We start from the raw sequence: 13,189 nt of genomic DNA on the forward strand, positions 1-13,189 counted from the left end.
GTTTGCATGTTCTCCCCGTGTTCACGTGGATTTCCTCCTGGGGCTCTGGTTTCCCCACAAGTCCAAAGACATGCTTTATTTGTGAACGGAGTAAGCTAAATTGTCCGTAATGTATGCATGTGAATGCAAGTGTTTAGATGTTTCCCAGTGATGGGTTGCAGCTGGAAGTGCATCTGCTGCGTAAAACATATGCTGGTTAAGTTGGCAGTTCATTCCGCTGTGGTGACTTCTGATCATTAAAGGCACTAAGCTGAAAAGAAATTGAATAAATGAATAAAAGCTTGTTATACTGAATGACATTTTAGTGGGTTACTTCTGCAAATCATGATAAAAATGTTTTATAGTCATTATTTTGTGTTTAGAATATAGTTAAACAATATTGTTAAACAAAACATGCTAATGCATGAAAGGTTTTCATGCCTGAAAATCCCCCGTTCTTCTCTGACCTATATACAGACATTTTTCTTGTATAAAATCACATGATGCATTCTAATTTAAGATGGTCGTGAACACTAAATAGATGCATACACTGTTAGAGAAAAGGATACTTAAATAATATACAGTCATGCAAGCATATTGCCCCCTATAGGTGAGACAAAACAAGATCATTCTTACCACTCCCGACCACAAAACTGATTAAAACAAGCAAAAAAAATGCAGAATAATTTTAAACTCCCGATGCATAAAACAAATCCCCTTCCTACCCAACTGCGGTACACTTTATTGAAGGGACAGTTCACCCCAAAATGGTAAAATTCAATTGTGATCATTTACTAACTGTTGATGTTCCAAAGAAATTGAGTAGGCCTATTTTTGTTCTGTTTAACACAGATGTAGTTAATTCATTCATTCATTCATTTTCTTTTCGGCTTAGTCCCTTTATTAATCAGGAGTCGCCACAGAGGAATAAACCGCCAATGTATCCAGCATGCGTTTTACGCAACATATGCCCTTCCAGCTGCAACCCACAAAAGTAGATCATTTGAAAACCTGTAACCTGTATTTATATTATATTATATTATATTATATTATATTATATTATATTATATTATATTATATTATATTATATTATATTATATTATATTATATTATATTATATTATATCATATTATATTATATTATATTACATTATATTAAAGTCTAAATAAATATTATGTAAGTCAGTTCAGTATTATTATTCCAGCCTTTATTTTACAGTAAAAAAGCACATCAAGATTAAATGTGAATCTTTTTGGGCAAGATTAAGCAATATGCAGTTCACATGGGTTTAACAAAAACAACACATGACATAATTCATCCATCAGAACACAGATACTATGACAATTAAAACCAGTCAGAACATCTATAGGCCAATGTTTTAAATTCCAAATAATTTAAAATCCATTTTTTAAGTATGTAATGTAATGTAATGTGTATTTATATAGCGCATTTATTGTGTATGGCCATACACCTAAAGCGCTTCACAATCATGAGGGGGGTCTCTCCACACCACCACCAGTGTGCAGCGTCCACTTGGATGATGCGACGGCAACCACAGGAAAACGGCACCAGTGCCCTCACCACACACCAGCTATTGGTGGAATAGAGTGACAGTGATAGAGCCAATTCGATGGATTGGGATGATTGGGAGGCCATGATCGTTAGGGCCGAGTGAGGGACTTTGGCCAGGACACTGTAGTTACACTCCTACTCTTAACGAGAAGTGCCATGGGATTTTTAATGACCACAGAGAATGGTCATCTCATCTCATCCGAAAGACGGGTAGTAAAGCCAACTTTTTAAACTACAACTTTTTTTGCAGGTTATTCTATTCAAGAGCTGCTGCATATTTTAAAACCTATTTTCCATTGGTTCCAATGGTTACATAGGGTTCATCACTCATCAAAAACAGGCCCGTAGCCATGGGATGTTCGGTTGGTTTGAAAGACCCACCCCCTACTGTTAAAGGTCCAGTATTTGTCCAATACATGAGCTCATATGTCCTATTTTGACTGTTATGCCATCATTAATGATCAAAATAACCCATCGAAAAAGGCTTTAAGACTAAGCAGAATCTGATGCTAGTAAAGTCAACTTTTAGTGTATTGTTGTTAAATAGAGAAAACATTTTACAAGTAACTTTTATTTTAAATCCTAGACCTTTTTCTTAAAAAAATGACCAATAAAATGTTGTAAAACCACAAAAGGTAGCCCATATTAAAGTTACTTATAACACTTATTAGGGGCAGCGCGATGGCGCATTGGGTAGCACAATCACCTCACAGCAGGAAGGTCGCTGGTTTAAACCCTGGCTGGGTCAGTTGGCATTTCTGTGTGGAGTTTGCATGTTCTCCCCATGTTTGTGTGGGTTTTCTCTGGGTGCTCCGGTGTAGTGAATTGAATAAGCTTAATTGTCCATAGTGTATGTGAGTGTGTGCAAGAGTGTTTGGGTGTTTCCCAATGTTGGGTTGCAGCTGGCATCTGCTGTGTTAAACATATGCTGGATGATTTGGCGGTTCATTCCACTGTGGCGACCCCAGATTAATAAAGGGACTATAGCTGAAAAGAAAATGAATGAATGAATGAATGAATGAATGAATGAATGAATGAATGAATGAATGAATAAATAATACTTATTAGGCATTTGCTGTCATGCATGAATTGTCAGATATACTTTTTTTTACGAGAGAGGCTAGAAAAATCATGAAGCTCGTTATTATGATTGTTATTAATTTTTATTATTAAATGCCTTATTTCTGACTGGAAACTGAATGTGCTGGCCAGTTTGTTATTTGCCTAAAAAATGACAATAGGCTACAGTTTCTAATTTAATACTTTAACAGATTTCTATTTTTTACTTTTACCCCCTAGTGATATATGATGTAATGAATTTGTATTTTATATACAAATACCCTATTTTTTATTTTATTTTTTTTATTTTTTTTCAGATTTCTTTATTCTAAATCTTTAGAAAATGTTTTTGGTACATCAAAAAGTGTGACCATCAAAGCACCATCAAAGACCACAAAGCAATCCAGCAAAAAAAGGTGTACTTAAAATGTGACTAAACGCAGTATTTATACCTGATTACAAATTGAGTCGAATAACTGTAAAAAGTCTAGTTTTTGAAAAAACAAAAGAACCAACCCTTTCACCAGGCTGGCTAAGGGCCTGAAAAAACATACTTTTATGTTCATCAGAACAAATAAAATCAAACTGTTTTGGAACAATTCAAGTGTGAGTAAATAATAATAAAAAGATTATTTTATCATTTTTGGATAAACTGTCCCTTTAAGCTGTTTTTGCAGCTAAATTCGCAATGAAAAAAATCTAGCAACTCTGTTATAAGTATAACATGTTGAAAGCAACTTTCTTTTTCATTTTAAAATAACACTTTGCTTAAATCAGTTGAGCTACTACTCAACCTGCAATGAACCTCACATGCTTGACGCAGCAAAACAGCGTGCCTAAGCCTCAGACGTGTGGCCTTTATCTCCTCCCTGCCTCCCTGCAGACCAATCTGTCACCAGACTCTTTCTTAACGGTCAACAGATCTGGCTCTCATCCACTCCAACTAACTTCAGTGATCCTCTATATCTACTATCACTTAATAAGCACTCCAGATGGGTCATATAATTCAAAGTTTGGTATGACAGCAGCCATGTCGACCCGTATCCAAACATACCCCTCAGCGTCCAGCCTACACAATCAGCCACTGATCCTAAAATCCACTCATCTTCTTTCAGTTGTTAACTCATTAATCTTGGCTCTTTTCAGTTCTCTGTCCGCAGCCTTAATCCCTGCTGACCTCTTCGCCTTATCTGATATCACCGACAGTTTTGACAGCAGTTTTGATATGTTCATTACGTCTGCTTGTTGTCACATCATCACCACATGTTTGCTTTTGACTGAAAGCCGAAGTAGTCCGTACGAGGCCACGTACACCTGATGATTCTGGTTTTTCCAGGCGTTCTGAGACTTGTTTATTGTAGAAAGTTTGTTTTTACAGTGTAAATCTGCTGAGTCAGTTAGAGAGCTCGGTTAGATAACTGATGTATTATTAACGCTATATGCTATACTTAGACAGAATGACACTAATAACCAGTCTGCAGGTTTGTTGTAGATTGAAAGTGAAGTGTGTAATTTCTAGTTCTAAAAAGCGAATTGTAACAATAATTGTTGCTGCTAAGGTATTGTTCAGATAGATTTACTGTTGAGTGATGTTTTGGCACTAAAAATAATTTAGGCAACCAGTTACCACTTTAATTTAATATTAATTAAATAAATGCATGGTTACATGTATTATAATAAAATAAATACATGGTCCAACTTTTAAATCTAAATCTTTAAATGTACAGTAGTCTTTTATAGTTAGAAGCATCAGATGTAAATTCCACTAGCTTAGTGTGCCATTTAAAATGAAGTTGTAGTGACAATAATACTGATAACTTTGGGATTTGAAAATGTTTTTTTTCTTGGCCAGGATGCTTAGTATAAGAGTAATGAGTGTAACAGTTGCAATAGTTTAAGTAAATGTTTATTAAACATTTAAACAATGCAATTTTATATGTATTCTAAGGAGGGAAAAGACCTGTTAATGGTTTGGCATTAAATGTTATGTTTTGTATTAAAATAAATTGCCACAGATTATTATTGTTTAGAAGAAAAAAAAAGTGTTATGAGAGAAGGAGAGAGTAAGAAACTATCCCTTTGACTATCTGCTTTGATAATAAAAACTAGTTTCGAGAGGATCATGTGGTTATGGTTGCTTGCTGCCAGTCTCCCATTATTCAATTTATGATTGACCAATCAGACGATTCCTAAGCCACTATAAATACCCTAAGTTCCATATAACAGCCATATTCATTTTGAGGAATTCCCCCTTCCACCTCTTCTCCTCCTCCTTTCCTATGGGTGGCACGGTGGCCCAGTGGTTAGCACTGTTGCCTCACAGCAAGAACATCACTGGTTCTAGTCCTTACCAAGCCAGCCAACGTTTCTGTGTTTAAACGTTCTTCCCATGCTCAAGTGGGTTTCCCTCCCACAGTCCAAAAACATGCAACTTAAGTTAATTGACTAATCTAAATCGGCACCATAGACATGCTCCTAGTAAGTAGTCATCTCTTAAGAGCTATCAATATCTGTTCATTAACTACAGCATGGGAGTTCTCGAGTTTTACCTGAGCTCTCACACCCCTCTTAACTTGCAAACGGGAGGGATCCCCGGGCTCGAGTATCTTATGAGCTCAGGGCTCTCTCCCGGGACAGCATGCCAAATAAGCTTTATAATCAATCATCAGCTAAGTGTGAACTCTTGAAAATGGATTATGAAAATTGATTATCTTATAAAAGTGAAAAATGCTTGTTGAATAAATGTGCATGCTACTGTAAATTAAAGAAGATATTGCATGTGCTATGCTAGATCTCGTTTTAACTGAAAAACAAGATAATGGTGCCAGGGCTAAAAATCTGTTGGTAGGAGCAACTTCATTTTTCTTATAGTGATCAACTTGAAAAAGTTTTTTTTAAAAGTTCCTTTAAACTTAGGCTAGAATGTTTATTGAACATAATATATTTTATCTGTGTATCTTGAGTCGAAACAATATTTTTATAGTATTGGTAAGATTTTTAAAAATGTGTCTTAAAGGAATTTCATAGTGTATTACTGTATGTTCACTAAGGCTTTTTATTCAGTCAACATGCAGTAAAATGTATACTATTGTGAAAAAATATATTGCAATTCATTTAAAATGTAATCCACAAAATAATGACTATGCTGAAACAGCTTAATCAGAAGTTGTTTCTAGTATTTGTTTTTAGCAAAATCCAAATTTTGCACTGCCATCAATGGATTCAAATGCATTTTGCATCCACATGGTGTAGTTACTGCATCTATCAGCAGGGACTTAATGAACAAACCAATGCTTGACCCCTTATGATCATGCCTTGCATTATTATACAAAACACTTCTTTATAGTCTTACACAAATACAAATCGAAATAAATACAAAAAAAAAAACATGCAAATGTAAATTCTAGAGTAGATAGAGTAGGTTGGTGGATTGATGTTATTTGCAGTCAAATGCATTGTTTCTTGTCATTAATGTTGATTCTGCAACAATACTTTTTTTTAATACACTCAGAAATAAAGGTACAAAACCTGTCACTGGGGTGGCACAGTTTTGTTCCAAACAGGTCCTTAAAGGTACATATTGATACCTAGAAAGTACAAATGTGTACCGCATAGTACATTAAAGGTACAAAAGTGAACCTTAAATGTACAATATGGAACCCTAAAGGTACTACAGTTTACCTGTATGGTACAAAAGTGTACATTTTGAAAAGGTATCGCTCCAGTTACAGATTTTGTATGCTTCTTTCTGAGAGTGTAAGAAGCTGTGTGCGTAAGTTTGTGATATTTACTTCTTGTACTACTAACACGTATCCATAAATAGCATGTGCTCACAGTCAAATAACAATAATACGTTACAGCACATGTTCTGATTAGTTAGCATCAACTAGGAGTCCCACTTAGAAAAGTAGCAGGGGTCTCATGGAAATCTGTGCCTCATGTAAAGCAAGCAGACAAGATTAAAGGGGTCAAATCTTTTTTTGTTCCACCGAGGTCTAATTTTAATGTTTTTTTTTTTTCATTTTTAAATATAAGCAGGATTGTGTCTGCTGCGTTGTATCTTATCCAATAACCTCGCAATTCATTCAACTTAGAAAAAAAATTTAAGGATTTTTTAATTTCATAGTTTTTAAGTAGTTTTTATATCAGTATTGTGAATTTTGTAATTGTTTCAACTTTAAACTTGAATGAATTAAATGAATATTTTGATTTTTAAGTTTGACATGTACAACGTAATTTCAACTTTCAAAGAAACCCATCATGGCTAACCAACAGAGAACGTTTTGGGAACCAAAATGTGTTAGCTGGGTAACAAGAGCACTTGCGATGTCTCTGTGTTCTGATTATTTACATTTAATATTCTGTATTTTAAGTAATATTTGATCATAATATTTATGGTCTGCTGAAAGTAATTAGTAAATTCAAATAAATGCCCTTTTAATGTTCGATGACTAAAATGTTAGAAGAATAATGCCACAATGTGTTTTTTTTTACTGTTAAGAAGTACAACTTTTTTGACTGTTTACAGTTAACCAGAAGTTACTCTCATAATTGGCACAAGGACTTATGGGGTGTATAAAGACTGAAAAAGGCAAAAGAAGTGTTTCATTTTCCAGTGATCTAAATCTCTTGTGGTTCCATTGCAGAAAGGCTACAAGTCCCTTTCCAAAACCTTTTCATTCAATGTTTCATGCTGGTGGAAGGATCTTGTCATTCCCATATGGACTGCCGATTTACTAGTATAATTCAAATGACAACTGAAAAGCCATCACTTCCAAGATCACTTGAACCCCTGTGGAAAACAAAAACCCAAACTGAGTGTGCCTCACACAGGTGCTTGACAAACCACCTGTAGAAACACTCTTCTCTCTCTCTAATTTCAGATTTTCCAACTCACCCGTTTTGCATGAAACATGCGTTAAGTGAGTCAAACGCACGAAACGCTAAATTCGTGCCACTTCATTTATGCGAATCACATCACTTGCAGGAATCGCATCATTCAAACCACCTTATTCACGAATATCTCACCACAGGATATCTATTCACATCTTTTCATTGACTTAACATGTAAATCACTTGCACTTGATGCTTCATCCGCATCTGGTGTGAACGCAGCCTTAGAAGTTCTTGTGTGTTGCTTCTTCTTGTCAAATCACTAAATGCCTCCTCAATTGTTTGTCACTTTGGACAAAAACTTAAAAATGCTAAATAATTTAATGTAGATGTATGATACATACTACTAAACAAAACTTTTACTTTTTGAAAATGTTATATTGATAATATGTTAGCAATGTGATTCATTCAACAAATTGGTCATACAAACACAAGTGAATGCTATACTACAAATGGATTTCTAACTGTAATTAGAATTTCTTTCACCATTTTATTAGTTTTAACAGCCTTGAATCTAACAAAACATTCATTTATTTTTCAGAAACAGACATTTTTTTTTATTTCAATAAGTGGTCTTTTTGTGTTCAGAAAGTTCCAGTACAGTTAGAATTTAAATTTCTTTTGTCTGACCAGATCAAACAATTTAATCCTATGGTATGAGAAACCTGAACTCAAGAATGCAACAACATTTGTCATGTTCATGTTGGGAAATAGATGTGTGAACATGTCTCATGTATCCAGCAAAACTATTATCCCATTTCAGAATGTGTGTGTGCAGTTTGTCGCTCGTAACCTTAGAGACCAAGCAAGCAGAGGCAGTTCTGAAATGACTCATTCAGGAGCAGAATGCATGTAAGCGGATTTAATCTTAAAAGAAGAGTTCAGCCAAAAATAAATTTGCCCATTATTTTCCTCACTGTCATATTATTGCAAACTTGTTGGGTACTGTTTTCTTTTTTTTTAGGAATACAAAAAAATGCATGTCTTTTCTATTTAGTGACAACAACTGGCCCCTTTTGGTGCTTGAATTAGATTCTTTAAACATTTTGCACAGAACAAATAAAATAAAGCACCATATGGAATGACATGAGGATCTCAGGTTTAGGGATCAACATTCCTTTAATCATTCGCATTCTCTAAAGAGCTTCAGTGTGGTGTTGATGGAGTAAAACCTTTCTATGTTAAGACTTGTGAACAGTTTGAAAGGCCCAGCTGACTGAACTGGGTACTCTGAAGACAAATGATGTGTTTGCTGTTTATATAGGATTACCAATTTGTTACACTTTATTCCTATTTGTCTTTTTTGAAAGCTCATAGTCATAGCAAATCCATAGTAAAACAAGACTTTACTTGAAGAGTAATTTCAAAGGATTGTGCTAATTTGATGTTGATTTGACATCACACTGGAAAAAAGTGCACTGTACCATTGCTTGAGTTCTTTGATGATGCAAAATCAATTTCTAAGCAGATATACTGCACTAGGATTTTCTTTAAATGGCACTCAACCTTGGCAATTTATTTAAAATTGTCCTATTATATTATATTATATTATATTATATTATATTATATTATATTATATTATATTATATTATATTATATTATATTATATTATATTATATTATATTATATTATATTATATTATATTATGTTATTTTATGTTATATTATGTTATGTTATATTGTATTGTATTGTATTATATTATTAATGTATTAATTATATTATTATTATTATTATTATTATTATTATTATTATTATTATGTAACAGAACTCATTTTAAAAATATAGATCTGAACTGAATTAACTCTGAGCTGACTTCACCATAAATCCATCGAAAGTTTGTTGTGGTTCTTGATTCATGGGTGTTTTTATGTTTATTGATGCTTTTAAATTTCATTATGGGACTTCTGATCACTGCTGTTTACTTAGTGACATTACAACTTTATATATATATATATTAATAACTTTACAAAAACCGGCTGTGCTTTTTTGTTATTTTACTGATTTACTTCTGTAAAGTGTAAAATATATTACAAAAATAATTTAAACAAATCACCATCAATTTATGTTACTTTAACTTATTTTAATGATTTAATCAAGTTTCAACTAAATTATTCAACTAAATTATTTAAATTTATACAAAGTGGATTCAACCAACATATTGAAGGCAGCAAAAATGTTTTACAGTGGATTATTTCTTATACAATAAAATCAGTCTACTGAAAATGTTTTTTAAAAGTCACTTAGTTAGCTAGCAATGTAGTGAGTTTATTTTTAACATCAAAAGTTGTCAGACCGAGGTCACATGAAACAATTAAAAAGCGTGAGTAAACACCGATCATCAGCATGAGCTATAGACAACTGTTAATTCATTTATATTTTTACACAGTTCAGCTAAATAATTACATTATTGTCTCATATTTAATGTCTTTATCAATAATTGTTTCCTGCTAATTACTTGTTGAAAGCAAATTGTAATTACTGATATAATGAATCTTGACAGTTTTTGTGTGCATTTTACCAATATTAAATATATAACCCAAACTCTGAAACATATTTTATTTAACTTTGTGTAACTTTGTGTTACATTTGCTGGTTTTATCAGATCAACTATACAGTAAAACGTTTCAAAGCAATTTTGCAGTTGTATTTTCAAAGCTCACGCTGGTACTTTGTCAGCTGTTAATATTTCTCTTTGATGTTAAAGAGGGAATTCCTTTTGATTATTTATTAATGCTGTGTATGTGAGTCAAACAGCACAGCAGCTTACAATCAACAGAGAATAAAAACAAAAATCAGTAGTATTGTGTCTTACCTTCATCAGATCTTTTGGGAAACGCTCCTCTAATTTTGTTCTCTCAGTATTTAATAGTGGTTTCCTGTTTATCTTTTAAACAAAATTAAAAAAAACAATGTATGTTTAATCTCATGGATAAAATACTGCTGGTTCAGTTTGTATTGCAAATACTACTGTTATAAACTTTCGACAAGCAGGTCAAAAAAACACAGTAAGTGACAACAATACCCTTGCAAAGGATTTTGAAAGCTTACAAGGATTTCGAGAGCTTTACGATGGCATTAGCTAAAGACCATTAGTGTCATTACACATACTTTACCTTGCCAAAAGCTGTAATGATAACTACTAGATGTTGCTCTGACACCTTTGCATCTAAACCTTCTCTAAGCTCTGTGTTAAGATTACTTAAGATCCATAATGCAAACATAAACGTGTCAAATCACCACCTGAGGAATCACACGTACATGAGGATGTGCTGCCAAGATCAATAGATTTCGATTGCAGGTGTCTGGAGCGAGACTCCACATCTCCAAATTCCATCCACACTGCTGTTGAGATAACATATTAGCACTTCTTTATTGGCCAACACACTGTGATGTACTTGTGTAAAAGCGTGACACAAGATTTGATGAGTGAAACTGGATTTTCTGGAGTGAAATCCATTGCTTTCTGCACTTATTTTTTTTTTCAAGCTAGTGCTTTTAGGTTTTAAAAGAACATATAGTTTTAAATAGCAATAAAGCACCAATTTTTGGTTTGCACTAATTCCACCAGTTTTGACCCATTTCTGAATTTTGAAAATTAATTTCTATAAATTAGACAAATAAAATTAATGCATGCAGAAATACAATTTTAATTTCAAGAGTTTACACTTACAGTAGATAATGCTTGACGATTTTAGCAGATTTGGCATGCTGTCCCGGGAAAGAACCCTGAGCTTGGAGACAGATGAGCCCAAGGCTCCCGCCTGGTCAATGAGCATTTAAAAGGATATGAGATCAGGTAGTCTTTCCCTGATTAATTTGGCCTATTCCTTGATTAATAAAGACAGCTCTATAGAAATAGGCGGCCAACCACACCAGTGCATACCCACTTAGAGAAGCTCAGTATCAAGTGCTTGAATAAAACTTTGCAAAGAAATACCGACTGGCCCAGCTAGGACTTGAACCAGTGAAGTTCTTGCTGTGAGGCAGCATTGCTAGCCACTAAGCCGCCGTATCGCCCGTTACTAGAAATGAGGAGGAGGGAGAAGTGGTGGATGGGGGTGTTTCTTCCAAAATAAAGACAGGGAGTAAAGTTAACTTGGATATTAAGTTGCATTTGGAATGATCTAATTGGTTAGCTGATGATTACTCAGCAAAAAAATGCTTTTCTTACTTAGATTTTTTAAAAATATTGTCTTATTTTAAGAAGTAATATGCTATAATTAAGTGAGTTTTTTCCTTAAAACAAGCAAAATAATCTGCCAATGGCGTAAGCAAAATAATCTTGTTTTTCCTTTCGCAATAAGATTATTTTGCTTACCCCATTGGCAGATTATTTTGTTTGTCTTAATGAAAAACTCACTTAATTTTAGCACATTATTTCTTAAAACAAGACAATATGTTTTGCTTGCCTAGAAAATGCTTCTAGATTTAAGAATTTTTAGTTATTTGGACTAAAAACAAGATAAAAAATCAAAGTAAGAAAATAATTGTTTGCAGTGTACCGATAGGGACCAGCTACGGTCAATCATGTACTGTGCTTCTCTCAAAATTAGTTTTTGAAAAATCACTAAGTATTTTTACATACATTTTTCCCCCACAAAATATGCATATACAGCCTGATCTCATGAGGAAACGTAACTATTTTAAGTTATTTTTAAGTTATTTTAAGTATTTCTGTCAATTTAGCAAATTAAGTTCTGGCTAATCTGTGTAAAATCGTTCAAGTTTAGTCTTGCAAAAATGTAGTTGTATGGCACCAATCCCGACCTCTGAACCATTCCCAATTGGGGGATGAGCAAATCGCACTAAATTGTATCTATGACTGAGTTTTCATGGACATCAGTAATCAAATTATTTGCATTATTGTGAATAAGACAATAATATGATTAAGGTGTTTACATGAGTTGCTTTTTGAATGTTCCTTTCATGACCCTGTCTTACATGTTATAGCACATAATTCGATTAACGTCATTGCATCACCTCGCTATCCACATTTCCTCCGGAGTTCATTGTAATTTTGAGTGTTTCATTTTTAATTTGTTGACTTGCAGTTTGCCATTTTCTCTTACATTCTTGGAACATTTTATGCATACCCCTATGAAAAACAAGATATTGGATTGCGAGTATGACCTGCATGAAGAGTGTTGTTTTAATGGAATTTTAAACCACACGCTGAATGGGAAAAAACTTCCGCATTTCACAATGCAGGCAGTCCTTCGCTGACTCTGTAGATGCAGAGAATAGTGTCAAACAGTTGTGTGTGTATAGAATATCCTGTCACCAAATGCGGCAGAAATCCTGCACGATGGTAATAGTTTGACATGTGTTTACATGTCTGTGCTGCACTACAATAATGCAACTAAAATCGACATACTCTACATGTCTTTATCCGATTTTTGTTTAGTTCGATTATGACCGTAATTGAATTAATCAGAGTATTGTCTTAATTGTATTAAAATTGGATTATTGATTTCTGTGTAAATGTACTCATTGAGATTGTAAGCATTTATAAGAATTAGCCACTAAATCAAAAAGTTACAAATTGCTATAAGACAGTATTGGAATATAACAGAGTTTATATAAATTTGGAAACATATTAAAGGGTCTTCTACAATGTCTCCAGTTATTCTGTAAAAATAAACATCTCACTGCATATTTATAGGGTTTATTGTATCTAATGTTTTGA

General features: G+C 33.6%; 1 protein-coding gene across 1 annotated transcript in view; it reads right to left on the reverse strand.

Moving 5' to 3' along the window:
* The window catches only part of alkal2b (ALK and LTK ligand 2b), a 22,566-nt gene extending 12,028 nt beyond the window's left edge, over positions 1–10,538 (reverse strand). Inside the window, exon 1 of the mRNA XM_087288394.1 lies at positions 10,316–10,538. The gene's annotated coding sequence lies outside the window, so the exon portion shown is untranslated. The remainder of the gene's footprint in view (positions 1–10,315) is intronic.
* Positions 10,539–13,189: the final 2,651 nt, after the last annotated feature.

Source organism: Danio rerio, chromosome 17 (genome assembly GCF_052040795.2).
Source record: "Danio rerio strain M-AB ecotype USA chromosome 17, GRCz13ab, whole genome shotgun sequence".
Taxonomy (NCBI): domain Eukaryota; kingdom Metazoa; phylum Chordata; class Actinopteri; order Cypriniformes; family Danionidae; genus Danio; species Danio rerio.